Raw genomic sequence first — 5,827 nt, 5'->3', positions numbered from 1 at the left:
CCAATATTTTCTAGCGTCCTCACAAGTCCACCACATATGGTAGTATGAGCCAGGTATCTGATGACATTTCCAGCATTTTTCAGATTTGTTCTTAAACATTCTTGCAATTCTTGTCGGGGGAAAATGCCACCTGTAAAACATCTTATACAAGTTTTCTTTATAAGCTGTTGACATTGTCATTTTATAATTTTGAGACCACAATTTTTCCCATTTCTCCAAATCAATCCCATATCCAAAATTCTTCCCCCAAACAATCATCGGGTTTCTTTAACTTGTTCCTCCTCTAATAAAATTTCCAACAAATAAGTGTATAATTTTTTAATCATTTTTTCATCAGTACCTGATCCTGTCTAGATCAGAATTTATCATAAAATCCCTCCAGCTTTAGAATCTATAAGATACCTTGAATGTCATATGAAAACCAATTCATCTTTATGCCTTGTTCTTCTAGTTTTTGCATTGTTTTAAGTTCCTCTTTCATCCAATATTTCCCCATATCTAACTGTTTGTTCCTTCTCATATATTATAGGATAAGAAAAAGCTTCAATAGTTGATAACCAGACTGGGATTTTCAAACAACAACATTTTCTTAATTTTCTCCCCAATTCAACCATAAAGACTCCCTTATATAATGCCTTCTAAAATAGCCCTGTGATTTGGTTCCTTATACCACAGAAAAGCATGCCATCCCAGTAATAAATCATGCCCCTCTAGAGTCAACAATCTAGTCTTTCTTAATGTTATCCAACTTTAACCCACATTAAATTTGCAGCTTGGTAATACAACTCCCAATTCGGGAGGCCAAAACCTCCTCTAATTCTAGCATCTTGCAGGAGTTTTAATTTTATTCTGGCTTTCTTACCTTGCTACATATGAACTTCAACACAATTTTATTTAATTCTTCAAAGTAATCTTTACCAAGCCTGATTGGTATGGTTTGGAATAAATATAAAATTCCCCAGGTAAAATATTCATCTTGATTGTTGATATTCTACCTATCAATGACAATTGTAGATTTTCCCATTTTTTCAAATCAGATGCTATCTGTTGTTTAAGTTTGATATAGTTATTTCCTCTTCAATGTAGTATATCTTGGACGTCAAATATATCCCCAGATATTTGACCTTATTCGTAACTTTGAATTTTCAATAAATCCGCCAGTTCATCTCTTTGTTTTAATAACATATTCTTTGTCAAGATCTTTGTTTTATCTTTGTTTATTTTCAAACCGCCATCTCACCATAAATCTCTATCTTTCCAGTAGCTTTAAAGCTGTTCCTAGAGGATCTTCCAAAATAAAAACCAAATCATCCGCAAAGGCTTGCAATTTAAATTCCTCCTTCTTAATTTTCATTCCTTTTATATTTGGATCCTCTCTAATGTTTCTATTCAGCACTTCCAAAGTCAATACAAATAACAAAGGTGATAATGGGCAACCTTGTCTTGTGCCTTTTCTTATATTAATAGAATCTGTAAAATCTCCTCTATCATCACTCTCGCTGCTTGTTTGTCATATATGGCTTCTATTGCTTGAATAAATTTTCTAGCAAAGCCCATCTGTTCCAATAACAAAAACATGAATCTCCAATTCACATTATCAAATGCTTTTTGGGCATCTAAAAATACCAAAGCCATTTGTTTTTCAGGGTGCCTCGTAATATTCCAAAGTGTCCAGAATTACCCCTTCTTATTATCCCTAATTTGTCTCCTTGGCAGGAATCCATTCTGGTCAGGATGAATAAAGTTATTTAGATATCTTTTGAGCCTTTCTGCCAAGATGGAAGCAAAGATTTTAATCTGCATTCAGTAAAGAAATAGGTCTATAGTTCTTAATTTGTGATGGATCAGCCCTTCTTTGGAATAAGTGTGATATAAGCTTCTTGACCATGTTTTAGGTATTTTCTTATTTAACATGGCTTCATTCATAACTTCTAACAATGGAATGCTCAACGATTCTTGTAATATTTATATAGTAAATTTCTGCCGGGAGCCCATCTGGGCCTGGTGCTTTTCCATTATTCTGCCTATTAAGTGCTTCCGCTAGTTCCATCATTGTTATGGACTTTCTAACATTTTTTCAGTCTCTTCAGGTATCTTGGGTAGGTTAGCATTTTGTAGATAAAGCTTAATTCTTTCCTCATCAAAATCCTCCTGTTTATATAATTGTCCATAAAAGTCTTGAATAATTATTTTTTTTCTCCTTGTTACCATAACAAATTTGACCTTTATCACTCTATTAACTGTACTATTCTCCTAGATTCTTTCTCCTTTCTCAATTTGTATGCACATAGCCACCTACCTGGTTTATTTGCATCTTCAAAATAGTTCTGTTTAGCACTTCTAATTTTTGTGCCAACTCCTCTTTTCTCCGCCTGACCCATCTTATGTTTAATTATATCCATTTTGAATTTAATATCTTTTTCTGTGGCATATCTCTGCAATTCTTTTCCAGTTTTTTATAATCATCTTCTAAAGCTTTAATAGTTTGCCTCTTCCTAATTTTTTTTTCTTTGTATAGTCCATTATTAATCCTCTCGCATATGCCTTCATTGTATCCCCAAACATTCTGCATTGAAGTATCTTCTTTTTTTATTTTTAATGAAAAAGAAGGTAATTCTTTGTCCATCCATTGTGTAAAGTCTTTTTTCCTTTAAGATAGCGTTATTTAATGTCCATCTAGATCTTCTTCTTTGTCCTTTCCATTTAATTGTCATAGGGTTATGGCTGCCCATATACCCGTTTCTATATTTATTTCTTGAATGTTAGATATTAAGTTCTGATGAGGTCCAATCATATCTATTCTGGACCATGATAAATGTCTATTTGAATAAAAAGTATATTGCTGCGTTTTACCATTTCTTTCTCTCCATATATCTTTTAAATTTAATTCATCTACCATTTTAAAAAAAAGGATTTAGGAGAGTCTCTATTTTGTTTTAATGCTGTCGCTGTATAGTCCAATTTATTATCTACAATTCCATTAAGATCTCCCATCATAATTATATTGACATGGTCCAGTCCAATTAATTTCATATGTAACTTTTTATAAAATTCTTCTTGTTTATTGTTCGGAGCATAGATTGCAAAACAAGTAATATTTTTATATTGTTATCCACTATTTCAACCATTAATACTTCTTCCATCTTCATCAGTATAAACCAATTTTGCTACAATAGTTTCTTTAATATACAGGACCACTCTCTTTTCTTACAGTTAGTCAAGGAAGTAAAAATTTTCCCCAGTTTTGGTCTTACCAATAATCGTTGATGTTGTTTTTTAATATGTACTTCTTGTAGGCAAAGTATCTCAAATTTTAACTTCTCTAATTTATGAAAGATTTTTCTTCTTTAATAGCTGAGTTCAATCCATTTATATTCATAGAAATCAATTTTTTTTCCTCCATGTTTATGTTTTATATTTAGGTCTAACAGTTCTTGTGGATCTTACTTCACGTTGTTCTTTGGTCTCCATTTGTCCACCTACCGCACCTTCTTCCTTCCCCGATCTCATCTGGTCTTCTTGAGGCCTCAATTGCAAAGGTTTCTTTTTCTGTCTCTATTTCTCTTCCAAAAAATTTGTTGTGGAATATTTCTGCTTTCTCAATTGAGTTGATTCTGTGTCTCTGTTCTTGCCATATAAACATTAATCCTTCTGGGATCAACCATCTATAATTCACGTCTTTTTCCAATAATTTTTGGTCAAAAATCGATATTCTCTTCTCATCTCTCTCACTCTTCTGGGGACTTGTTTTAAAACCATAATCTCTTTACCTTATATTTCAGCCCCTTATCTCTTTGCGACTTGTAATATTTGTGTTTTAATAGTCTTCTTAGTAAATCTGACATGGATCTCCCTTGGTAGCTTATTCCTCATTGCATATCTTGTAAAACACGATATATCTCATCTACTCCATCCATCATCTTTTCCTCTGTTATCTCCAAGGCTCCAGCCAGAATTCCTATCATTACAGCCATGCCAAATCCTGTCCTTTTTCTTCCTCAATATTTTGAAATCTGAGATAAAATTCTGACCTATCCATCTCCCACTTCAACATCCCATTTATATCTTGTTGCACCATTGTTAATTTGCTAACAATATTTCCAATTGTCTCATCTCTTTGTTTATCTTTCTCCCTCGGTTTTTTGAGTCTCTCCTCCTGTTTTGCCATCATCTGTTGAAAGTTTTCAATTTTTTCATCAGTCTTTGCAATTCTTTGTTCAATACTCTCTGTTCTTTGGTCAATGCTTATTTTGAGTTCTTGTATTCCTTGTATAATCGTTACTAGATCCATTTGTGCTTTATCTTGCTTCGCCATTATTGATAGTCGTCCTCCAGTTGATGGAGAAGCAGGAGCAGAAGTTGAACTGCCAGAAGGTAAAGTTTTCTTACTCATTTGAATAACTCAAGATCTTTAAGCTCCTTTAATCCAATCAGTAGGGTAGCCAATTATAATCCAATTGGGAAGAAGAAAAACATTTTTAAAAAAAAGCCAATAAAAATAAAGAGTCCAGGATTAAAAAGAGAGGAGAAAAGAAGATTAAAAGAAAAAAAGGAGATTCTTCAGGTTCTTCTAGACCTTAATCCTATTGTAAGATGGGCAATTATGATTCAAAATAAAAATTAAGAATAGTAAAAAGAAAAGAGAGTAAGACCCAATAATATTAAAAACAATGATCAAAAAAAAGGAAAAGAAAGAATTCTTCAGGTTCTTCACACCCTAGTCCAATTGTAGGATCTCAAAATAAAAAAAAAATAACCATAAAAATAAATAAAAATGAAAATAAAAATAGAAAAGGCAAAATCCCAATAAATAAAAGGAAAAAGAAAAGCTATTCTGAGGCTTTCCCTTTAAAAAAAAAAAAAAAAAAGTAAGTTTAAAAATTAAAAATAAAGTCAAACAAAAAAAAAAGAAAATAGAATATACAAATATTACAAAAATACTATGGGGTTGAGGAGGAGGGATGAAACAGCTAAAGAAAGATAAGAAAAGAGCACACTGCATCTTATTTAGTTATCCAAGGCTTTTATTATGGCTTCTCCACAAATTCCAAAGCCAAACTTCAAGTACTCAATAATAGAAGTTCCAAAGAACACCTGTTAAAACATTCTCCGTGTTCTTCCTCTATCTAATCAAGTTTCAGTGTCCTTGAGAAAGAATTCCTTCACAGCTTTTTCAACTTTCAATAAAGTATTTTCAAGCCTCTAGTTGGCAGTGTTACAAAGTTTCTTTAGTCCACTCCCCTTCTTTCCCCAAAAGCCTAGGAAAGAGGAAATATACATGTATATATATATATATATTTAAAAGAAAAAAATTACTAAAGGGAGCCTCTATTCTCAAAAGGGAGAAAAAGAAAGAAAAATTAGATAAATATAAAAGGAGAAACCAGTCTAGTTACAGTTACTAGATCACAATAGAAGTTCAATGAAAACAAAAGTAAAAGTAAAAAGCCAAGCCTCAATTTGACATTCTCTCTAAGAAATCGCCGCTAAATCAGTTCCATCAGTTTTTGTCCTAAGTCTTACAGGATTCTTCTCATTTTAGAGTGTCCTTGAGTTCCTGAAAAAGAAATTCTCACCAGCCATGCACGTTCTCTCTCTTCCGGAGCTGCCACAGCTTCAGCAGCCAAGGGGCTGCCTCTCCGCCGATGGTAAAAGGGCTTTTCTGATCAGCCAGGGACTTTGCGATGTCCCTGGGATCAGCAGAACGCCCCTTACAATCATCGTCTCTACGGGACGATTTAGATCCATAGGACCGACCAGGGGCGAAGATATCAGCTGCAATCTCAGAGCCCCAAGATTGCAGCTGTATCGCAGCAACGTGGCTCCG

Source organism: Pseudonaja textilis, chromosome Z (genome assembly GCF_049901715.1).
Source record: "Pseudonaja textilis isolate UNSWEBS1 chromosome Z, rPseTex1.2, whole genome shotgun sequence".
Lineage (NCBI taxonomy): Eukaryota > Metazoa > Chordata > Lepidosauria > Squamata > Elapidae > Pseudonaja > Pseudonaja textilis.
The sequence above is the reverse complement of the archived record's forward strand: the minus strand, read 5'-3'. Positions refer to the sequence as shown.